We start from the raw sequence: 25495 nt of genomic DNA on the forward strand, positions 1-25495 counted from the left end.
AGAAGCACATAGTCACAGATAAACAAAGTAACAATGAAAAAGAAAACATCGCATATTTGTGCACAAGTACATCAACGTACAAATACAAAATAGCAAATACAAAGCCCAATACATCAAACGACCGAAAACCTTTGTACATTGTGACATGAGCCCAGTCTAGCTCACGAAGTTTGGCGAAGGCGTAATCCTGGGAGTCCGGAAACAGAAAGAAGAAGCGATGATGCGCTGAATACGAGTTTAAAAGCCTAAGAAGCCTCGCCTGCTCTAAAGAATTCTGTCTGATGCAATTCCACAGTTGTACACAAAATGTGTGATTCCAGCCAGTGCACCGAGCGGTGAGAAAAAAGAAGGTAGAACATTGCTCTGCAGCGAGAACACAAAGCAAAAGAAAATAATGGAATCGGCTTTGCTGAGAAGTAGTTTAATGTCAAGGGTTAGCGAAAATGCGTGGTCGGAAAGTGCAAGGAGAAGTAGAGGACGAAAGACATAAGGAGGGAAGCCGAGGGGCAAAAACAACTTTAGCATAAAACGGGCAGATGCGGAAAAGTATGAAACAAGCCAGCAGTACTCACTCACCGCAACCAAAAAGAGTCTAAAAGTAATTTTCCAACCTTTCGTTTAACTAAAGACGTTCACGCTAGCCGGCCGCAAGAATTTAGGGCAGCGGGCACAAAAAGAAATGGTCGACAAGCAGGAAGAAGGAAAGAAAGTAAGATAAAAAAAAAGGAAGCAGATATAGTAGTGGTAGCAGCTTGTGAATTCTTACGCGCAAATATTCCGCGGTGCCTGCTTTGTCATTTTCAGTGTGGAGCAATTTTCGCCCCTAGAAAAGGCCTTATCACGTTCACGCCAAGCGTCAAGCACTTCCTGCTTAATATCTTTGGCGAGGAAGTTCGAGAACCGGAGAGAGTATCGAAGGAGGGCGAAATAATGGATGGACGCCAGCAAGGAGAAATGTGGAAGCCTATAGTAGTCTTGCTTTTCCTCGTTTTTTTTTTTCTTCATCCTTCTTGAACCAATTATGTCGGAAATTCTGGTTTAACACCCGACGTGTCTGCTTCGCGGCGAGCGATCTGGCGCTGCTTTCCAGAGAATCGTAACGTCTTGCGAAACAAGAAATAAACACCGAAACTCGTGAGAGAAACAAATCTCCACATCTGTCGAGGTGACTTAGGCTGTGGTGGCGCTCCAGCAAGGAATATGAATCCGAAGCACGCAATCGCGAAGGTCCAGAATGGTCTTTCGTTTTGTTTTCTTCTCGGTTTCCCTCCACATGCGAATTTTATACACTGACGTCATTTTTATCCATACGTAAATGTAGGACAAGATTACCGCACCCCGTCCTGAGGAATAACGCCGCAGTTGCACGAGAAGCATCAGACCACGGCGCGCCATTCCTCGGGAATCTATGCGAGTGCCTTTTTTGATCTCTTGTTTCTACTGAGACAAACGTCTGAGATTTGCTCGAGACGTACGCGGAGTCAATTCGTCCTCTCCTCGTTGTGTGTCCCCCAGCGCTGGCCCTTGCGTGTTCTGCTAGCGCCCACGACAAAGTCGGTTTGTTTCTCATTCACAGAGGGCGAGTTCCGATATTGGCAGGGCACAATAACACACGAAGAAAAAAACTTGCGGTCTGAGATTTCGGTGCCTATAAAAGAAAAGCAGCTGGTCAGAACTTATCCGGAAACTGTGCTGCGTGATAGCTCCCGAATCGATCACCAAGACATCAGTGTTCTCGTGCGAGCAATAAAACAAACGAAAACTCGACTTCCACTTCCAAGTTCGAGGGATGCGATCTTTCAAGTTTCTCGCTGCATTTTTGCAACTTAATAATTGCAAGTCAAATGGCATGGAACGCAGTAAAGCTTTTACGGTGACTAAGCGGAGCTGTCCTGGTTGGTCGTGTCGCTCATTTGCAAGAAACTGTCTCGCCGAGAACCATCCCTAGGTTTAACAGCATTGAACCTTGTATCGATTTTTTATTGCAATATTCAGCCCTGCGAAGTAAAATTCAGTAACTCGCGCATTACTGAATTCTACTTGCGTATAAAGCATATGCAAGAAGGATTCACAGTCTAGCACCAAGCATGTGCGTTGCTCGAAAGCTTCCTTCATCCTGACAGATGGAACCATAAGTACAGTGTCGTTTTTGCGTTACTTCAATACGGTGGCTACCAACACCACAACCAAGAATATCGCGCCGGGACGAGCACAACTAGAGTCTGTTGAACAATCCAGTGGGTCGACCCAACACATGCAGCTAGCTGAATGAAAAAGGGCAGTGAGTAAATAATGTAAGTTACGCATAAACCCTAAGCTTTATGCATAACCTACTTTACCTAGGAACACTGTGTACATGAGCAAATAGAACATGAACGGTTCTCGACAATCACATATTGACAACGCGTCTTAGGCATATTGTAAAGTAACCCTACTGTAGTACAAAAATCCATCTTCTCAATCTGAAGTCACGGTCTTTCGGTTATGCCCTTTTCGCTGAAGCCTTCACCTGTAAGAAGGCAGGAGTGCCCACTTCGCGAAGGATAATAGTGTTTTTCTTAGCCGGAGTGGGAGCCGCTTTCAACATATAGTCTCCAGTAACACGACAGAGAAACAATAAAAAAACGCGATGTACCGTTAATGCGTTCGTATTGTCGATTCCGTCGAGGGCATTGGAACGCCCTCGCGCCAAGGAGAAGAGGCCGCAAGAACAAGTAGAAAACAACGACGCTAAGGTGAACCAACTTGGGCCAAATAGCACCGCCGCAGCTTCTAACGCACCTCCAACTGGCTCGGCAATCAATATCAATCACGGTAAGCTGCTGGACCCTACGCAGCGCCCTTCTTTTTTGTTTTCGTTTGGCCGGCCCCTTTCTTCGGCTTCCTTCGCTGAAAGCGGTTCCTTCTACCAATGTCTGTATCCCAGCTCTGCAGGAAAAGTAACAACCCTCTGCTTTCACGTGTGCCCTGGCGTCCAGCTTTGGTATACCTGACAAAGGCCCTCGGCGACCGTGTGGTGTGTTCCCGGGAAAATCGGGGAGTCCTGTGCTGTCGCAGGGCATGCCGGGATTAGGTGGGATGGCAAACCAGAGACGGAAACGTTATGAGAGAAAAGCGAGTAAGAAAAAGAAAAGGATGTCGTGGCACCCATACAGTGACGAATGGTCGAAGAAGGAAATATTGCACGCAAGCGGTGCGAACAGAGCGGAGAGAGCGGTGTCAGCATTCTCGTGGGGAATGGCCGGGGCGAGAACACGACGCCTGCACCAGGCTTCGGGCAGACTGCGACTATGTTTGTCTTTCGACTGAGCTACGAATGCGAGTCGTCGGGCTCAGTGTAATGCTCTGTGTCATGCTTTCCTTTCATTACTTCGATCTACTATTTTCCTTTGTTTGCTTGTCTCCTTCGACCCCGAAGCACTGTGACCTCTCTATTCATGGCTTTGGCTGGCAGGCTTCTTCGCCGATGCCTCCGTCATCGGAAGATTGTTTCTGCTAGTTGCGAGAGTTTGCTCAGCCACAATGAAACGCTGCACGTGAGTGCAGAAGCCTACTGAGTGACGGGGACAGAGCCGAGATTCTGTCCTCTAAGACGCACTTTGTCAATATTTGTTTCGGTACCCTCACTCTCAGTTCTTAGGAGGTGATTCGTAACTTTCTCAAAAGCAAGCTTTAGCTCGGAGTCAGCACAAGTCTCGAAGTTAAATTAAATTATGGGGTTTTACGTGCCAAAATCACGATCCGATTTTGAGGCACGCCGTAGTGGGGGACTCTGGAAAATTGAACCACCTGGGTTTCTTTAACGTGCGCCTAAATCTAAGCACACGGGTGTTTTCGCATTTCGCTCCCATTGAAATGCGGTCGCCGTAGTCGGGATTCGATCCCGCAACCTCGTGCTCAGCAGCCCAATAGCATAGCCACTAAGCAACCGCGGCGGGTATACGTTTCCGTGTTAAACGCCTATATTGGCAACCCCTCAGCCGATTCTAATTAAATTTTCTGCGCCGATTCTTGAGGCAGTGCAACATCACTGCACCATCGTGTACAGCCCTCACACGCTTCACAGTATTAACGATAAGTTTCCCCTGGCAAGCACACCTCGGCAGGTTTACCGGGAAGCGATCGCTTGATGTTTACGCTGATATATCACAGTTTCCTGCCCAACTTTTTGCTTCATTGAGTAATCACCTAGAAGACTGGTAGGGATGAGTTGCCTTCACGAGGGTTTGCACTACACCAATTAGAATGACCCACAGTGCTGCGTGGGGCGTCTGCGGCTGCGAAGAGAACTTGGAGCATTTGTTGTGCCGTTGTCCTCGTCTGCAATCACGAACGCAAACAATCTCCAACGCATTGCGACGACTGGACGATCGGCAGACGTCCGTGCAAGTGCTACTCGAACACCGTCCCATGGCTCGTCATCCCACAAGGCAGTGAAGGTGCTTTTATGCAGCTTGAGGGCGACTGACCTGCGCGAACGCCTTTGACTGCGTGCGTGGATAACCCACCTCTTTCCTTTGCCTTTCTATTGTCTCATTTTTCGGTCACCCTTTCTTTCCTTCCTCCAGGGTAGGGTAGCCAACCAGACGCTTTGATGGTTAACATCCCTGCTTCCTGTATTTTTTCCTACACTGCAGAGGACCACCTTAATAAGCGCGTTGACACCCACGAGACTCACCCTGCACAGAAAACGCGTCGTAAGTACGTCCCACGTGGTGGTCGCTTTTCCCAGTACTGCACGGTAGTAGCGCGACAGCGTCTCCTCAGCGGAGACGAAATATGCACGCATCGCTTCGCGGCGCTACTTCGATTGGGTTTCGAGATCACGGGGGTCGGATGGACGACGGGTGTGCACAATTTCAATAAATCCCCATGGCAACGCCCTAGGGATGTGGACGCGAGGGAGGGGCAAGAGGAAGGGAAGAGAGGAGGAAAGACCTTCAAGCAGCTTCAGGCTGTGCGCCGCTCCGGAATACAGCAAGAACGGGAAGCGAAGATAAAGGAAAAGATAGATTACTCGCGAACACATAAGCGGATAAGCGGAGAAAGATGGTGAATAGCTCAATGAGCGCTCCGCGGGGTGAAGAAGAGATCTGCTCTCTGGAAACGAAACAAAAACTAAAGAAAACGACCCTGCGGATTCCCCCTCTTTTTTATCCTTATTCGTGTTTTCCCCCTAGAAAGTGGAGCGACTGTCGGATTTCGCGCGAAACATGACGTGTGTTTTTGCCATTACTCACTCCCTCGTTCGCACTTATCCTCCGTGGCTTTGGTTGTTTCCTTCTTTTCTTTTTCTTTTTTTAAGTTATTGTCTTAGTTTTATACTGCTCATAAGAAGCACGCTGCTTTTTGTTCTGCGCTTGCGAAGAAATATCGGGTTTTGAAGTATTTCTGTATTTGTATCGTGCTTTGCTCTCCAGTATACACGCATATGAAAATCATTGTGTTCTAATTTTTTTTTGTATTATTTTCATAAAGTTTCTTTTGTCTGACAGACCAGGACGTACTTGCGGAGGAGTATTCCGAAAGAAATATAATCTTTGGAGGCGACGTTATATCAAATTTCGCAGGCTCGCACTGATTTGAAGAGCGAGCCTCAGAGTTATTACGCTTGCTCACCGGATATTGGCAGACGGAGGACAATTTATCCTTCTACTCTCGACTGCTTCCGACCTAGTTCGAGTAGAATTTTCCCCGCGTTATATTTGACAACTGCGAGCTATAGCATCTCTTCCCATACGGATTAAAATTACAAGAACAGTACCTAACGAATATAATCATCGTCACCCATAACCATAATAGTCATCAGCTTATAGATGCCACAGCACATCTGGTTTTGCCAGACCTCCGATTACAGCTGCCCTGACAGAGCTGAACACCTTATGGCACCTTAACTTGTGCTACGTATATACCTCAAATGCAACAAGACGGCACGCTAAGAATGCCTGTTCAAATTGTTATTTCGCTTCCAAGTTCAAGCCGTTGGACAAGAGTAGATGGTAACGTTTATTAACAGCCTTACGAGTAGTGTGTTAGCCACGGTACAAACAGCACCCTTGGGAATATACAGAGGTCCAAAAGCATTTTTATGGGTGTTTTTGATCTATGGAATGACTAACGTCCCGATTCGTAAGTATGTGAAAATGTTTTATTGCGTAGATACACGTTACGCTGAATCCACCCTCGGCGCACCGTCCGGCGTTCGCCCGCAGCTTAAACCGTTGCGAGAAACTGTCGTCCGCGTGGGCGTTGTTCCCAGAGAGCGAAGCCGCCTCCCGCTGAACGCGCTCTCGAGGAGGAACTAGCGATTAATTATTCTTGTCTCGCTTTACTACATCGCCATCTTGTCACGCGTGTACAATTCACTCATTAGCAAACGAGCTAAGCTCCCACGGAGCCTACAAAACCGCCGTCGGTTGGCTGCGGAACACGACCGCCAATATGCTCTCTCCCTCTCTCTCGTCTTTCTTTTTTTTTTTTTTTTATCGCGCTGCACTGGTTTTGCCGGCGAGCTATTTATTACGCGCCGAACTGCGTGCGCGCCGGAGTACCCCCTCCGTAATTAAGGCCTCCCGCCCGCGAACACGTGGTCCGAAAGAAACCTCGCCGCCGTTCCGAAGGCACACTAGCAAAAGAGCGAGAGGGGGAGACAGAAAGCCAGCAAGTAGGAACCACGTCGCGCAACTGCTAATTGGGGATCCGCACAATAGTGAACGCTACGCGAGCGCCGCCTAGCAGTTTATCGACCGCCAGTTCCACACTCAGCCAACTAGGGCTCTCGTCTCCTCCACTTGGCTTTCTTTCTTTCTTTCTTTCTTTCTTTCTTTCTTTCTTTCTTTCTTTCTTTTTCCCTCTATGGCTTCCATCTCAACTGCGGCACAAAGATAAAAGCGCCACGTAACACATTACGAGAACGGACTTTCTCTTCTGCCTGTGCGGATTTATTCAGGCGGTGATAGAGGACGTTAAGTGAATAGGCCTGCAGCGCCAACTCGAAGTTAGTCATTTTTTCGGTGAAACTTATGATCACGTTGTGTAGCTCACGTACATGCACTAACGCAAACAGGTGTTAGGATAGGATAGGAATAACTTTATTAAAATGTCACGACTCGTTAAACCGACGGTTTAACGAGTCGTGACGTTGGCCAAGCGTCGACCCGTTGTTATATCTCTCTAGTATTTTCTTTTTTTCGGCTCAATATAACAGGGTTCGAGTCCACGCTTATTTCGGCGCCTTCTCGACTGCCGTAATTCTCTCGCGCCGTTTTTGGCTGGACTCGTACCGTATGACAGATCGCGAAGCGCATCATGTTACTTCGTTGTATTTATGTCTCTTTTGTTCACAGGTCTCGAGAAATATTGAAATTAACTTCCTACCTGTTACTTCTAGCGTGAATAAAGTCCCACGTTATTCTTGTTATGTCTGAAGCTCTACAAGTTGTTCGTAACTTCTTCACCAAATAAGACAATGGCTACGAAAATTAAAAAATATATATATTTCAACTTTGAAGGATCTTTGTCTAGAATGACCGTCTCATAATTTAGTTAGAAATGGTTGACTGCACAACTAAACACAAATCACACAGTGAAAGTTGGACCGGACGAGCGCAGTCCTTGTTTCCTTGTGTGGTTCATGTTCATTCGCGCCGTCAGTCGTGACATCAGGAAGGTACCAAACAGCCCACGAAGATGTCCTAGTGCCTTAAGGTCCCCCTTGTGTTGCCCGAGAACCAAACAGGGGCCGCATGAAGGCAAATGTATGGCCTGTCCACGCGACTGTGCCACCGTTTGGGCTGCGCATGCTTGGTTATATTTAAGCTTATCGCGTACAAGACAGACGGTTTCGAATATCGCGGTGATGTGATGGAGTGCACGCAAGCTGGGGCGTCCCGCCGCAGTCTGCAGCACATCGGCCCAATGCACCGATCGACTCGAAACCGAGCAGCCGACCCTATACTGCCCACGAAGAAACTCACTAGCACGACAGGCCCTGAAGGTTCTTTTTTTTTTTCATCTCACGAGGAGCGCCACAAACACAGTGGCACACACCCACTGACCCAAGTTGGCATCAACGATCTTCATTTCAAAACAGTGTTCTATACCCAGTGACCGAAGTTCGTTCGATGGTTGATTTTTGAACCCTGCTCCCTAGGCATAGCAGCCCGATTCTCTACCCACTTGACCATGGACTAAAGTGACCGAAACTGGCGGGAAGATGGTTAAGCGCGGACATACATACATACATACATACATACATACATACATACATACATACATACATACATACATACATACATACATACATACATACATACATACATACATACATACATACGTACGTACGTACGTACGTACGTACGTACGTACGTACATACATACATACATACATACATACATACATACATACATACATACATACATACATACATACATACATACATACATACATACATACATACATACATACATACATACATACATACATACATACGTACGTACATACATAAAACAAGTCATCCCGCCTTGGCACGGTACAGCCTTCTGTACAAGCTTACATCCTTCAGCGCTTCACAGCCGACAGCCAAAGCTAACATCAGTCACTCGACCGCGACGATTGCTTTCCATCGCATCAAGGCAATTAAACCAAAGAGCACACTTGAAGGATGTCGCGCAGCATAGACCGCTTGTCGTGAAGCATGCATGAGGTGTTATTCGAGACAACCCTTGAGCTAGTAAGGCGCCTGGAATGCTGATTACGTTGCCCAATTAAGTCATTCATCTTCATGTATATTACAAAAGGATCTACATGTAAATAAATAACTATAAAAAGAAACTGTAGCAGGGATGTCAGCCGCTCTCTTCCTAGCTTCTACTACGTTTTCTCTCCTTCTTTTCTACGAGTAATTCTCTCTCGCTATACAGCAATAACTGAGTTGCCATTCAACATACCATCTGTAAAAGAACTTGTAAAACTCTGCGCAACAGACTCTGGTGATTTGATATGGTCATTCAAGAAATGAATCAAGTCAAACGAAGGGCTACTATTTTCTCGCAAAGATGTGATTCCACTCGTTATTCCGTCATTCGATCGCAGATGTCGAGCGCTCAAACGAGTAAGAATGAGTAATAATAATAATAATAATATTTGGGGTTTTACGTGCCAAAACCACTTTCTGATTATGAGGCACGCCGTAGTGGAGGACTCCGGAAATTTTGACCACCTGGGGTTCTTTAACGTGCACCTAAATCTAAGCACACGGGTGTTTTCGCATTTCGCCCCCATCGAAATGCGGCCGCCGGGGCCGGGATTCGATCCCGCGACCTCGTGCTCAGCAGCCCAACACCATAGCCACTGAGCAACCACGGCGGGTCAAGAATGAGTAAGAACGAGTAAGTAAGAATGAGTTCGCAGGACACACCATCAGGCGCAGGATTTTGCACGCGAGTCCACAGTGTCGTGACGACTCTCGTTGACACGAGAGTTCTTGAGCGACTCTGTCACGTCGATTCTCTTCGACGTGAGCGCTTTCCGACGCATCCAATTTATGTAATGGGTGCCGGTAAGGGTTATGCCGTTATTACGTGCGGCACACCTGCCGAAAAAGAAAAAGTACACAAGTGAGCACATTCACTGTTTGAGTGTATGGCGCATTAAATGAAAGAAGAAAAAAACATTTTGGTCTGTTCGCATAAAACGGCGTCTGAAAAAACTTGCAATAGCGCCTGTCCTGTGTGCTTATATGTCTTGTGTTGCCGTTCCTCTTGCGCTGTTCTTATTATGGAGATCAGCCTACTCGCCCAGTTTTACACTCTATTACAATAGAAAGCACAGGTTTGTTTTGAACAGCGTGCCGCTAACGCAGCTGCTCTGACTCATCCATCGTAGCTTCAGGTGCGAGTTGGCGAAATTGTCCTTGCAAGGCGCAAACACATGCACTTTGGTGAAGCTTCTGCTTGTGCTATGGCGCGGTTTCGTGGCACCATCTATCATGCACGAGGCGAACTATAACTGTGGCCTCTTAAATTTGGGTGAACTGCTTACTTTTCTTTTTTTTTTCGCTTGAGAAGACGTATGACACGCAAGAGCTTTCAAGCAAAACGACACATACCAACAGAAACACTAAATGTAACTTGGTATGGCAAGTAAACGTTTGCATCATCACAATGCTCGGAGGCACATGTGACACACATGAGGCATCAGACAATAGGTTTCACGAACCTGTTCCGACGCAGAGTATAACTCTGTTTTGCAAGTAAAGTCACCATAACATTTATTGCAAGCCTTCCTGAACGCGTCGCCTAAAATAGGTCTATTACAAGCATTAAACTGTTAAAACGCTTTTCATATTATACTGCCATGCGCAGTCACTTGCTGTACATGTAGAGTTTACTTATTGATAGTGAAGGTTTCCTTAAATATAGTGAAGCTGCACCCAGTTTGTGTAAACAGAAGAACCAATTGCAACCGACAGCTAGCATATCGTATCTGAACACGGTGATGCCCACATTAGCCATTCATTCAGCGCGTTTACATGGATTCCGCATTTGTGAATAACGTTGTCTTGCTGGCGCATTGCGTTCGCGTGAGCGCGGACAATACGCTAACAGCTTTTGTAAGATTAACACTCTAGAGAGGCAGAGAGACGTCATAAGGGAAAGGAAGGGAGGTTAACCAGGCTAGACCTAGTTGGTTACCCTGCACTGAGGAAGGAGGAAAGAGGATTGAAAGAGGAGAAGAAAGAAAGAAGTTACGCACACAAAAGGTTCATCTCTCATTCAGTCACAGCAGTCATAGAGGCTGGTGAACATAGAGTGATGACGTCACATCTAAGGAATTGTTAGCCAACTCGGACAGAAATCGTGTCAGTTTCTGATTGAGAAGCACACCTAGCGTCCATTTGCTTGAGATGTTCACTCAGATAAAATGATACTCCCCCTCCTCCTCCCCTCCCCCCCCCCTCCCCAGAAAAGAAAGGCAGCGTGCTTACGTTTTACAAGTCGTATTTGGGGAAAGTTCAACTGATGCTTCTCTCTTGTATTTTTAATTACAGCTTTTCTAGCGTAAAAGAAAATTTTAAGAACGAGTAGATGAAATAATAATTGAATAAATAAAGTTTTGGAAGAGGAAAGTACTGTCGTGCTCAGTTTGAGCTACAACGCGGAAGTGTGTGGCAAAGCAGCCGCGCGTTGTAGCTCATACTGAGCGGGATAGTATGCATAACTGACATAAGGTAGCAGCGTCGTAATCATTAGTCATGCTAAATAGGGGATTGTTGAAACGTAATGTTTCTTTCCTACTCAGAAGCTATAGGAACGGGAGGCATTCTGGAGACAAGCGTTGATTGTCAGAAAAACCTAAAAACGTGGCCTGCCACAATGCCGGGACTTTCGTGCTCTCAGTTGTAATGCCTGTGATAATGCTAACGTCGTTTTTATATTCTTCCCCATTTTTTTCTGACATGTGTCATAGATAGACTAGAATTTCAATAGACCCAATTTTTCACGCAATAAATCTCTATTTCACGCCATATTACGTACCACGATTCATTTTCTTTTCTTGACTGTAAACATTACAGTATTTTCATCGTTTGAGTGACACCACTATGTGAACAGAAAATTGCGGGCCCCGCGCATCACCACCTCCGAAACAGAGCACAATATGGAGCAACGCCGCGCTTTTTAGTCTAATACAGCAATAAAGAAGCAAGATACTACGAAGAAAAGCAGGCGGAAAGGGTACCGCGACACCATCGGATGACCGGAGGGGACTCAATTCCAGTGCCCCATATAGCGCACTCTGTGACGCAACAGGGAAGACGGTCGGCTCCGCGCAATCCTTTCGCCTGGCGCGTCGAGTCATTTTTCCCCCCTACTCGGAAACAAATCTCTCTTTCTTTGGTCACTCTATATAACTTACCTCCTACTCTACTTTCACCCACCTTTCCCCCCACATCTTCTTTCGCGCCTTCCTAACCCACCATCCCTAGCTGTCCCGATTGGCGGGAGGAAACGACGCAGGCATTTCGCGCCGGCGAAAGAAGAAGCATAGTGTTTATGTGCGCCACGACGCGGCAGAGTGCATCGCCTTCGCGTCCCGCGCCGAGCGAGGCGAGAATGGGGAAATGGGGAAGGCGAGTGGCGAGGAGGAAACATGAGGAGTCGAAAGGCTCGCGCACCGCGAGGGGCGTCGGCGAAGCGGCATTCCCTTTCGGAAATTTGTCATCCGGAAAAGATATCTTTAGCAGGCTGGTATCGATCACGGTGCGCTCTCTGGTGTGCGGTGGGCTGGTGGAAGAAGGGGGAAAGGGGGGAAGGCGGGTGGTGTCTGTCCGAGACGCCCCAGAAAACAGAGCTGGTGCGCGTCGAGCAGGGCTGGCCGAAAGATGGGCTTGGCTTTTGTTCGCAGCGCGAGCCTCCACCGACGCCTTCCCGCGCCTGCGTGCGGGTGATTGCGCTGGCGTCACTGCGCATACTCACGCAGAGAGCACGGAATGCAATTACCAGACAAAGATAGAAAGGAAAGAAAAGGTAATGGCAATAAAGTTAACCAGAACGTAAAATATCCGGTTTGCTACCTTACGCTGGCCAGAGAGCCACGGACCTGACGAGAAAGACCTAGCACGGGATTGGAAGAAAATCGCAGCGTGCCACTACTTTTCTACCATTACCGCCCCAACTGCATGCCATCTTTGAGCGTGCTACGTTTAAGCCGCAGCCAGGTAGGCAGCTACCGTGCTCAGTAACAAAAACGCGACACTCGGACCACATGGCAGCCCGCGCTTCTTCTGCCATCGTAGGGCGCTGTGTTATCGCTGAGGGACCAGATACGTCAAAAAAGGCTTTCGCTTTCGTTCTGTACCAGAATTAATCAGCGCGGTGTCCGCAGCGCCCAGCGCTGGCGCAAGAACCGTCGGCAGCAGCGCGCTCCTAGTATCTCGTTTCAATCACTGAGCACTGCACATGTGCAGCGCAGCTTAGTTAAGCACGAACCTACGTATGTATAGAGTAAGCCCTACGAACTCGGCAGCTTGTCATGCATCACGCTTCTCAGTCAGAAGCAGCTCGTATGCGAAGTTAATCACGCTCACCACCAATCCTCTCAGAAGGGACCCGGCAATATATTTATACGACTGCCCAACCACTGCGAAATTGGCGGTAACCACAGCGCGAATGAATCAGCGCGTCCAGCGCACCAACAATACCACAGCGTACCTATGTATACCGCTGTCGTGAGCCGATGCAGCGCCAGCAACTTTGCTCACCTCCTCGTTGCGTCACACTTCGACAATGAAATTTGTCATAATTCGCCAATTCCCGATTGTGCTCACCGGATCCTGGCTTGCGACTTCGCCTACTATCCGATCTCTCTCCCGTCGTGGAACAGCTTTAGTATGTCGCATGTGGAAACAATACATCATCTATGATTTCGCCGCAGTAGCGCTGTGAAGTGGGCGAACAATGCAGTGAAGATACCGCGCCCCGCACGTTTCACGCAAGTGTGTCCGCCGGTGGCAATTGCTTTCTTGTTGACTGGTTCGTAGCGGTACATGAATTATACATTAAATTCGTCCCTAAATACAGAATAAAGTGTGCCTATAAAGCGTCCCTACCGTACCTCCATCGTGTCCACACCCTCACCTATTGACGGGTTGAGAAAGTGGACTCTTCGGAGAATACCACTCGGCCTCAGTTCTGGAAAGACCGCGGAACGTGCGCCTTGGCGAATCGCAGTCGTGACGCCTTGTTCGCAGCAGTGAGGACTGCGCCTTTGCGCAGTCATAGCGCTTCGCCGGCCAGCACTCCTGAGGCTTCGCTGTATGGTAACGTTGGAGGCGCCTACATGCAGCAGCTGCCGCGCTTCCGTCGTACACTGACATGGGTTCTACACGACTGAGCTACTATGTCTGAGCTACTATGCTACAACTACGTCGGCCAAGAGCGCCTGGCTCTTGGCCGACGCCCACGTGACGCGTCAAGAATGCGGCCTTCCTTCATTAATCCTTGAATAATCCTATTCACCGTTTTCAGCAGCCTCGTCACTATGATGCCAGTGGAGCGCGGTGAATATCCCTTAAGCGAATGTATGATTATATCTCGCCGCTTTTTTTTTTTTTGGAAACGCGCTTCATGGCCAGAAGATACAGCAGCCTTTCTGAGTAGTAATGCAGAAATGCGGATGAACAAATACTTTTTTTCGGACGCAGGGTCAATAAGTGAGAGTGTTGCGTGTCACTGAAACAAAACGCCCAAAACCAGAACACGCATGCGCGGCCGGAGCCCAGCTACCGAGCGCCAATGATCTTGGCAACAAACGCCGGCGGAAGATAGCACAATTTCAAGTTTATTCGTAACGGCGGTATTGCGTAGCGCGCGATTGCAGGAAATGTGAAATAACAGAAAACAGGGGTTTTACGTGTCAAAACCGCGATTAGATTATCAGGCACGCCGTAGTGGGGGACTCCGTAATAATTTCCACCACCAGGGGTTCTTTATCTTGCACCTAAATCCAAGTACACGGGTGTTTTCACATTTCGCCCCCATCGAAATGCGATCGCCGTTGCCGGGATTCGATCCCGCGACCTCGTGCTTAGCAGCCCAACACCACTGCCACTAAGCAACCACGGCGGGTACAGGGAAGAGTAAGGAGCGTCAATATCGCAACACTCACGACATCGCTCGTCGCAACTGGACGCTACGACATCGACTCCCGACCATCGCATCGCGTGTGTCATACGAGCAAGCCTAAACGCAGACGGGTTGAGAGCCATGCGGGGAAGACGAAATTCGAAGGGCGCGAGTCGCTCGAGTGACTCTGCCGGTGGCAGCGGTTTTGAAAAAGCTCTCAATAATGTTTTAACGTACCGCTACCTCTCTACCGTTTGCGCTGCTGCTTCGGCGAACGGTCACATTTTCACGGTTGTGAATTCGCTTGCGCGCGTGCAGCTGCCAGCAGTAGACGGTGTCGGAATGCTATTTCTTTTTTCTTTTAAAGCTATTCTGCAACGCCTGTCGCAAACGCACTCATTTCTTTGTTTTCACTTTTTGCATTCGACGCCGCAGACGTGTAGTATCGCACTGCACTTCCAACCGCATGGAACGCATCTCACTGGAAGGCTTTGGACTGACTTTGATCCATCTCTAACTCGTAAACATAGACTGAAGCAGGTTTTAACGCCTGCTTTAATGTACGTCAACGACAGTTCTTATATTCACTTGCCTTTGGAATTGCGTCCGCCTTGGCCGAGGATTGATCCCACCACCTAGTGCTAAGCAGCAGAGGTCCGTAGCCGCTGAGCCACCTGAGAGAGTATAATGAGATTTATGTCGGATCTACGATATCTTAGAGGCGCCGTATTCAACGGTTTAACTGACACCGACATACGCTCTGCTGCACGCTTTTAGCGAGACAATGCATGAACCACAAGTGTTGCACAACGCCTCCTCGCTGGCTGCCCCTCGTGTTCGGGTCTCATGCACCGTTGTTTGCTTATCCGTGCCGGGAGCAGCTGCTCCCTGAGGGATGAGCCTCAGAGGTTGTGTACCGAGCCGCCAGCTCGATCGCTTTTATTCCCTGGGTAACGCGACGCTTTCTTTACTTTGCGGCCGAGCGCTGCGGTGAAAGCATCCACTCGGTTCTCGTCATCCTTTCTCTTCTTGGCTCTTTCTTTTCCTTCGCCTTTTTTTTTTTTTTAGTAGTGTTCACGCACAAAAATGAAGTGGATGCCGCGTTTTCGCCGCTTTTCACACGGCAATAAAAAGCAGCGCAGCTACGCAAGATCGTCCTGGAGCCTCCATATGACATCCCCCCTGGGATCTCGTCATCCAATAAACAACGACAAAGCTTCTCTCGCTATCACGCCTCGGGTACCTGACAGAGTAAACCCGCATTCCGTCCGTTCGAGGCTAAATGGGATTCTAGAAAGTTTGGTGCACGCGAGAAAAGTTGCTTTCGCTTCGGAGAAACCACGCTTGGGATGAAACAGAAAAAAAAAACGAGAATGAATTGCGAGTCGCGGTGAAGCGCTCATGGCGAAAAGTATGCTATGACACACACCCCGTACGTCACTTGTCGCGGTCTGCAACGGCAGGAAAATCCGCTAAAAAAATGGGACGCACAAGGAGGAGAACCGGCACGGCAGGCGCTGCAGGACAGCTCCAAAAGATAACTGAAAGCGTTCTTCAAAAAACGAAAAAAAAAAACACGAAAACGAGAAAGAAAAGCAGCGTATGGTGCCTACAGTATGACGATGGCAACGCGGGTTTTGTGCAGCAATTTTGTTCATGTTTAGTCGTGTCGCTAGGCTTTCTAAGTGGCTGCTCCTTTATCTGCATCTCGTTACAGCACCCCTGTTCGGCGCAGGTTCAGTAATCCCCGTCCTGTCACAGGTTATGTATAAAATTTGTTGCAGTGTGCGAATGTATGGAGTAGTAACGTAAAGGTTTCTCAATGCCAAGCCAAGGCTTACGTATTTAATCTGTCAGATAATGGCTCTATAACGCACCGCAGTTTGAGTAATGAAGCCGTTTTTTTAGAACATCGTTGACGTAAATCCGGCTATTGTTAAGTCATCCAGTTTTTGAGGATATGTGGCCGGTTACGTACCTTTCATTGCTAAATGTACAAGATCTAGGTAATACGACATTTCTTTTGTTTTTGAGTATTTGAACGATGGAACGCTTCAACTCCGAATGATCAATGCGCGCTTTGGATGCGAAATATTTTCAAGTCTAGCCAGAGCAGCAACAAATGGGCAGGAAAGCGTGGGAGGGGTGTGACGGGGGGAGAGGATTCGTTTTATTTATTTATTTATTTATTTATTTATTTATTTATTTATTTATTTATTTATTTATTTATTTATTCACGTTACCCCTAAAGGTCCTCCAGGAGAGGGTATTATTACACATTTCGACCAAAAGCAATGAAACGAACCCGTGATTTTTTTATTGCGGTAATACATATTGAATTATATTGTGGGGTCAACATTCCGCTTGCAGAGATCAAGTAAAGACGAAATTTTGATTCATTGATGTTGTGATGAATGGACGATGGAATCCATCGATGGGTATCGCTTACCGTTTGTATGGCACGCCGGCAAGGGGCTATAGCAATCGTCTCTTGTAGAAGATTCAGACATCTCAGTGACCTCAACTCCTGTAGCTATTCTGTAATTCATCAAAACCAAGGGAGGGATAGTGATATTTGTTCGGTACTCGCACCCGATAAGACTGTTAGCCGCAGCCAAGACATTCACCAGCGAGAAATATGCCTGTTTTACTAGATACCTGAATCATGGTGCATATTTGCGCTCCTGACAACAGTGTATTCATTATGACCGTAGTTTGCAACTGATCTTAAGTGAATTGAATTTGAATCTATTTGCAGCAAACACCAACAAAGGCAATGGTGCGGGTGATCGAGAAAGAAAAGCTGTTTGCAATAGCTTGAGCAGACATAGCAACCACAACTCTGTACATATGGGTACAGATAATAACTTTTCTTCAAACGTGTTTTCGCAGAATAAGTACGCACTTAAAAAAAGCTATTCAATAAAACACTATCATCCGAAAAGAAATTAATTAGAAGCACAGAATCTCCTATTATATTAAGACGTTTCTCTTTAAAAATGAACTCGTTATATAGCGAGTACGTAAATAAACAACCGGAAAAGCACAACGTGCTGTATACGAACTAATAAACCGAGCCTTCAGTTCACCACACCATTTGCAGTGCTTAACTTTTTCTCTGCATTCTTTCGGAAAGCGAGCTCACCGCGGCTATACGACAAAAGAAGAGAGATGAACGCGCCAACGACCCATGAGCACTAATAAAGCAAGCCGCAAAGCGAAGCAGACTCAACGAATAGCAAAGCCAATCAATTCCAGCAGCCGCTGATTATGCGCCGCTGTTCACTCCCCCGAGAGCCACCGCGCTGAACCTCGGGCACGGAGCAGCCGCGTGGGCTTCGCAAAAAGCGGCAAAAAGAGAGCGGCGAGTCGCGTTATAACAACAACAAAAAAAAAGGCAAACGCAGCTCGGGAATCCGAGCAATTGGACGCGACGAAAACGAGAGAGAGAAAAAAAAAAGAGGAAGAAGCCTCGGTCGCGCGGCCTCAAGCTGTCGTACAGCTTGACGCGAGCGCATCGCATTTCGCCGACGTCCGCCAGCATCGACTCACGGCTGATGGGATCGGCAAACAAGGCGTCGTCGCCGCCGCCGCCGCTGTGCAAACGAGCCGCTCCAGAATGCTGACGTTCGCCGCACGCCGGTGTCGTCGAGTCGAGCCCGGGACATTTCGTTTCGCTCTCACATACCAACGTCGGCGCCAGGGTTTCCGATGGCTTCGGGAGGGGTCACCGTGCCGCTTCCACGGTTTCTTCTCTCGGCAAGGCATCGGAGCTAGAGCGTTAACGCGCACGTTGGAATAAGAAAAAAAGAAACGTTTGCCGCGCTGGCTTTTTGAGCTAATCACAGAGGCCTTGTGGTTCTGCGGGCCAATCAGAAATGCCAGGATGGCAGGTTTATAAACACGGTGAAATTTGATAGTCTAGTCCGTGTAGCGCGCCAGCTTACAGCGCTTCTACCAACGAGTACACGCGCGCGCGCGCTACTTCTGAACTCTACTTTCTAAGTTGCAGACGACACGGGTATCTGACAACACAAGCACCGTCATGCAATAGGGTGCTGAAGATCGCCCCCCCCCCCCTCCTTTTTCTTTCCCCGTACTTGCGCTGTGTCCACCGTGGAACCACACTTACGCATAAGCAAGAAACTTGTCTCAACGTGGTAAATCTGTTTCACGTGTTGCGAATTACTTCGGTCACAGCTGCTGCGAAAACAGTTCCTGCGTGTTCGGACTTGATGAGAATTTTCGCACTTGTGTGGAGTCTTAGCAACGGCAGCGCGGCAGTAGGATGTGCCGGATTGTTTATTCATAGATGAATCACTCGATACGACATAACTTCAACATCCCTTCTTAGTTACGGGGGGAGGGGGGGGGGGGAGTTGTCACCCATAAAGCCTTTGACATTGTTATACATTATTGAGAAAAGCTAATTCCGTAAGCCTTCATTCTCAACTTTTGTCTGTATTTCCCCGAACAGTGGACGACACTGTACGTGTTGGCGTGTCAGCTGGAGAGCACGCCCACTATCGGAAGAGTGGTGGTCGCTCGAAATGCGAACATCTGAAACGAATCTAACACTATAAACAACGCGTCGGAGCACTTCACATCGTAAAATCGCGAGGTTCTGTAAAGTGGGCCTTAGGTCAATTGCAACGTTTCGCCCTCCATCTCATTCTACAAAGTTATTTGCATTGCTCTTTCTCTCTAGCGCCATTTCTACATATTGTGCGACTCGCAACGTGGCTCTTTGACGACCAGTGAGTAGCCGCTGTTGTCGTGCGCTCGTTGTCGCTGCGTCATTGTTCAACAGAGTACCTCGGTGCACACGTTTGCATGGCGTTTTACTTCATTGTGCCATTGGCAAAAGCCCATCCAGCATTACGAAAGCAGTGAGTGAGTGAGTGAGTGAGTGAGTGAGTGAGTGAGTGAGTGAGTGAGTGAGTGAGTGAGTGAGTGAGTGAGTGAGTGAGTGAGTGAGTGAGTGAGTGAGTGAGTGAGTGAGTGAGTGAGTGAGTGAGTGAGTGAGTGAGTGAGTGAGTGAGTGAGTGAGTGAGTGAGTGAGTGAGTGAGTGAGTGAGTGAGTGAGTGAGTGAGTGAGTGAGTGAGTGAGTGAGTGAGTGAGTGAGTGAGTGAGTGAGTGAGTGAGTGAGTGAGTGAGTGAGTGAGTGAGTGAGTGAGTGAGTGAGTGAGTGAGTGAGTGAGTGAGTGAGTGAGTGAGTGAGTGAGTGAGTGAGTGAGTGAGTGAGTGAGTGAGTGAGTGAGTGAGTGAGTGAGTGAGTGAGTGAGTGAGTGAGTGAGTGAGTGAGTGAGTGAGTGAGTGAGTGAGTGAGTGAGTGAGTGAGTGAGTGAGTGAGTGAGTGAGTGAGTGAGTGAGTGAGTGAGTGAGTGAGTGAGTGAGTGAGTGAGTGAGTGAGTGAGTGAGTGAGTGAGTGAGTGAGTGAGTGAGTGAGTGAGTGAGTGAGTGAGTGAGTGAGTGAGTGAGTGAGTGAGTGAGTGAGTGAGTGAGTGAGTGAGTGAGTGAGTGAGTGAGTGAGTGAGTGAGTGAGTGAGTGAGTGAGTGAGTGAGTGAGTGAGTGAGTGAGTGAGTGAGTGAGTGAGTGAGTGAGTGAGTGAGTGAGTGAGTGAGTGAGTGAGTGAGTGAGTGAGTGAGTGAGTGAGTGAGTGAGTGAGTGAGTGAGTGAGTGAGTGAGTGAGTGAGTGAGTGAGTGAGTGAGTGAGTGAGTGAGTGAGTGAGTGAGTGAGTGAGTGAGTGAGTGAGTGAGTGAGTGAGTGAGTGAGTGAGTGAGTGAGTGAGTGAGTGAGTGAGTGAGTGAGTGAGTGAGTGAGTGAGTGAGTGAGTGAGTGAGTGAGTGAGTGAGTGAGTGAGTGAGTGAGTGAGTGAGTGAGTGAGTGAGTGAGTGAGTGAGTGAGTGAGTGAGTGAGTGAGTGAGTGAGTGAGTGAGTGAGTGAGTGAGTGAGTGAGTGAGTGAGTGAGTGAGTGAGTGAGTGAGTGAAACGGACAGAAGCCAAAAGCCGCAGCAACATTACCGGAACGAGCGATCTATTGGAATAATAGCGCACACTGAGATGTGGCCAGATGAGCCGTGTAATGTAGCGAGAAAGTCACGTCGATGCAAGAGCTTATCTTCGGCTCTCTCTCCGACAGGGGCCGCGCCCCCGGAATTGCGAAGAGCAGCTATCAGCGCTTCGCCAGGCGGATAAACCCGTGGGGCGACCCGCCGTGTAGCCAAGACGCACGTCCAGGCACCCCGATTAGAGAGACTCGGAGCGCGACGAGCAAATCGATCGATTCGGCCGCGCAGCGTGAACCCAGAAGGAGTGTTCTCTCCGTGTGTGGCACCGCCGCTTTCAGCAAAGGCCATTTTCGATTGCACCACAGTCGATCGAACTACACTGCCGACGTGTAGCTCTTCGTCCTCTTAGTGCCAGGCCACTCGCAGTTCGCCTTGGCAGAAGAACGCAATGTCGCGGAAGCTGCAAACTGCATCGGCCATTCAGACACAGAATTCGTAATTGTGTGCGCCCGTTTCGTAAAGGGCCACGCAACACGCAAGCGACGTTGACCTGCGCAAGTCGACTACAGCCTCGCACAGATTCCGTCGATATGAATGCGTCACGCAGACAAATGTCAAGGCACGAAGGGCCTTACATCAAATCATAGCTGTAGTCGAAGCGCGAACGTGTGCAGAAAGCAGTGTTTGTCAGGCGTATGTTCCCAATGGTGGTGCGCTCGCATTGGTCAATATTCGTAATAAGAAAACAGCAGGGCAGACACCTGCGAAGACTCACGGGGAATATACCGTACATGGCCCTGTTTAAGTGTAAATTCTAAGGGTCAGAACCACAGTGGAAAGATCGACGTAGTCAATTCAGACCTGGGATTTGGAATGTTCGCCCACCCGTATGTCTTCAACGGCTAAATCATTTCGGCGAGGATTCCATCTTGCGGAGCAGTGGCAGTATACGTGAGCGGTTCACGTCTGATGTAATAAGACTCGTGAGATGGTGGATTTCGTCAGCGCACAGATAACAGCATGGTTCGAGGGAGGCTCCTTCTCACATTTCTTCGCGATAAAGAACTCGTGTGTGAATGGTGACGTGTGCGGGCTGGCTATAGCAGTGGCAAAGTGAGATGCATGGCGCGCAGCCATGTTGCGTCCCGGCTGAATTCCGCATTCGGCGAGAGTATTCCCTGTGCGTGTTGTGGCAACCTTCAATCCCTACCGCACTCGATGAGCGGCACAGGGCTGGAGCAATTGCCGGCATCTTTTGCAAGGCAAGATTCTCCCACACTAGAAACGCTCCTCCTCCTCCTCCTTCTCCTCCTCCTCCCCATCACGTGTCACCATCATGTTTAGTATGTACTTCTTTTTTTTCGCGCGCTGTGAGATGTTGAATGTGAAACTTTGTAGCCTATCCAGCACTGCGCAGTATTATTGAGGCTCTGCGAAGCACCTCCGCCATCGCTCTCTTCATGGCAGCGTAGTAGAGTGGCGGGTGAGGGCGTCCGTATGTTGCGCCCCTCCCCCCCCCTCGTTTCTCAAGTGTCAGGTTCTCAACGATTTCTAGTAGGCGCGCTTCGAGAAAACTGCGCGGACGTGGAGGATCTTTAAACGCCGTTTTCGTGTTTTCGGCCTCGCGATGACGAGAGGTTCCCCGGTTGCAGTTAACGGGAACATTCTTCTGACGGAATGAGTCTCGCCGCTTTGCTGGCGGTCCCGACTCTCGGATTGGGACGTCGCGCGTTCTTGCGATCGGCGCCCATGTTCAATTTACGCGTTCAACCGCTAAGCTTCGAGCAAAACGACGGCTATACATCTTCGTTCGCTTCAGCTTTCGCCATCCAGTAGCGGCAGCCTTAGAACTGCGCTTGGCAAACTGTTCTGCGTGGCGCTCTCCCTTGTTTTGTTTTTTTTTATTCTATACGAAGACGATGTCATCGTGGAAACAATGTCGCACATAATTTCGAACTGCTTTCTTGTAAAAAAAGAACACAAAGTAAAGAAAACGCGTTCCGCTAAGTGACAGTCAGCCACAAGATATTACGAGACACGAGTTCCACGACAAATGTGAATTTCTGCTGTGTTAACGTGTGTTGCATATAACCTAATTAGGCGTCTGGGAACAGAAAAGACTTCTAAATCTAATCGGATATAAATATTCGAGAAACACAACTCCCGAGCATCGACTAAGATAACGAATATTTTCGCATTTCTGTAGCGACTACAACATTACCACCGGTGTAGAGTTATTAAACAATAAAAAAAAATCGACATCATATACGAAGCTCGCGCGAAGTCCGTTTAATAAAAGAAGAAATCGGGCATAAATGCATCGGGACCCGTTTGTAATACCATTCGAAACGAGACGTCCGAATAACTGAGAAGCTTGTAAATTGTAAACAACTGTTGTAAATATTTTGGTACAACACGGCAACCACATTATTAAAACAAGGGCATAGTATGTTACCATTGTTCACGCACAGTGTTGCGTTCGTTCAAGGAGAGAATTGTGATACTAAAGCAACGCACAACGTTTTAAAAGCACACAAAGATGGTAACGCTGACCAAATAATAAATCGAAACAAATTGATGCATATGCGGCCTAAAAGCGAGCCATATTCTTATTGAACGACTGGAAACAGTTGAGCGGAAGTTATCTGCCCGTGCACTCGTTGAGTAATTGCTGCCCCTGCGCGACAGTCGCAGCTATCCTGCGGAAGAATAATTCTGAACAGTCCTTTTTCTCCCTCGAGACTCCGACAAGTGTTTTTACCCCTTATAAATTCGAAAGAAACGAATGGTTGACACCTTATAACTGTGAATTCTCGAATCGAATAATACGAGTCCAATAGCACGGACCATTCGATTTATGGAAGTGCTAATATTCGCACACCCCTCAATTTAATGTGTCAATATATACGAAGGCAGCGAGAATACTACACACGGAAGCATTGAATTCGAATCCATGTGTCCAGGTTTCGCGGAAAATACGATATTTTCGCTAATCCCGAGAACCCTAAACTTTTCTCAACCACGGTACATTGCGTTTTCAGGGAAATTTTATTGTGGCGGGGATGAAATTTTGTTCCTGAGCGCAATTTCGCGGCGATTTCGATTATTCGCCGCTACTCCGGTGCAGCGGACTACGCAAAAGTTCGTGTGCTCCCGTACAGGTACCGCTTGAGGAGGCCGCCTGGTCAAATTTTAATCCACGGTCCCCACAACTAAGACGGTTCTCGCATACTCTTTATTCGTCTCAGATCTGAAAACAATTTAAACTTCATCAATTACAGCGTGTTATATCTGCTTATTTTCGTATAAGTTGAGACTCGTCGTGCTTTTAAATGACGCAGAAGAAAAAACAGACTTACCTTGGATGACGTACGCCGTCGGACACAAGGCGTTGGTTTTCTGGGGTCGCATTTGGTCGCTGTTCACATTATTTTCTTTCTTTTTTTCATCCTTCCTCATTGGCTCGCACGCCCGCGGCGTTCTCTACGGGTTCTCTCACTCGTCGCTATCGAGAGATATTGTAAAGAAAGTAATACTTTCGCTTACGGTGTAACCTCACACATGAAATCACAGTCGGTATTTTTAAGCTTTCTGTGTCTAATGCAACACATTTTATTCAAATCGGTTCAGTGTTCAGAATCTTGTTCAGTGAACAAGATTCCTTAGAAAGTTGTTTTTCTCTCCCTTTCTTATGAGGGTTTAATTAGTGCGCGCATTGTCTCGCTGCGTCCTTCCGCGAAGGTATAACATGAACGGCAGCACAAGCGTAGTGTTCGTACGACATTTGCGAATAGATCAGTGGTAGCAGTAATGCTAACTCGCAACACTCGGGTTGTTGTTCAATAAGGTCGAAAAGCCTCGTTTCGGATTCACACATGGCGTTGCGTGCTCGCTTCGACTCGTGGATTATTCAACTCGTATCTCCTGCTCCATAATAACCGAAGCCACTCTAGCAGCTCCTCGCTGCTTTACTTTTTTTCTTCGCCCTGTGAGAGCAGTTGATTTCCCTGCATCTTGTTGCTTTCGCAAAGCGCTTGGCGATCCAAGCCTTGGCTAGCCAAAAAGAATAACCTTTCACCCTGTGTACCAAGTCCAAGTTGGCGTTAACGCTTTCATTCTTCGTTCTTCTTTATTTCTTTTTTTTTGTGTGTGTGTGTGCGTGCGTGTGGTTTGGTGCCTGTGATGGCATCAACCGCGCGATCAACACGTTCACTTCTCGCTGCTGAGTTCCTACAGCTACGCTGTAACTCTTGGTCGTTTTTTCGTGTCTTCCCCGCGGCGAGCCCGGACAGCTGTCGATTCCGTTTCTCGTTTCGGCTTCACCACACCTAACCTAACCGAACCTCTTAATGCGATCCGGCCACAGGGTTTTGGGAACTGCCGCTCGAGCCGTTGCGTGTTCCCGGCGCGCTGAGACAGTGAACGGAGCATCGGCCGGGTGCTTTTCTCCCTCTCCCGTTGGCCACGCGCGTGTGGCTATTTCCTTATCTCGCTCTGGTCGCCGGCGGCTCTAAAAGAACGACGGCGGGGACATTCAACCGGGATCAATAAGCCGAACTGGTCAAGCGTCCACTGCCACCGACGTGCGCATTCGATCGAAAAGAAGGAAGGACAAAACCATGCCGTGAGCGCACGCACGTGTGTTTGTGTGCGTATATATATATATATATATATATATATATATATATATATATATATATATATGCGTGCGTGCGTGCGTGTCCGTGCGCGTGTGCGTGTGTGTGTGTGTGTGTGTGTGTTTTCGCGTACGCGTACATTTGCTCGTGCTCTGCGTCTACATATCTGTCAGTATATATCTCTGCCGGTGCTTATATGTCGATGTATGTGTGACGTAT

At 48.1% G+C, this 25495-nt stretch overlaps 1 protein-coding gene and 1 long non-coding RNA gene across 2 annotated transcripts in view; one reads left to right on the forward strand and one right to left on the reverse strand.

Annotated features, from left to right (window-relative positions):
- Nucleotides 1-13360, reverse strand: part of LOC129382261 (uncharacterized) — a 113738-nt gene extending 100378 nt beyond the window's left edge. The window contains exons 1-2 of the long non-coding RNA XR_008610363.2: nucleotides 13263-13360; nucleotides 9420-9593 (exon numbers count right to left, since the gene is read on the reverse strand). This is a non-coding gene — a long non-coding RNA (uncharacterized lncRNA). The remainder of the gene's footprint in view (nucleotides 1-9419; nucleotides 9594-13262) is intronic.
- LOC126521378 (cubilin-like) overlaps nucleotides 1-25495 on the forward strand; it is a 259243-nt gene that overhangs the window by 163155 nt on the left and 70593 nt on the right. The window lies entirely within an intron of this gene.

This window comes from Dermacentor andersoni, chromosome 6 (genome assembly GCF_023375885.2).
Source record: "Dermacentor andersoni chromosome 6, qqDerAnde1_hic_scaffold, whole genome shotgun sequence".
Lineage (NCBI taxonomy): Eukaryota > Metazoa > Arthropoda > Arachnida > Ixodida > Ixodidae > Dermacentor > Dermacentor andersoni.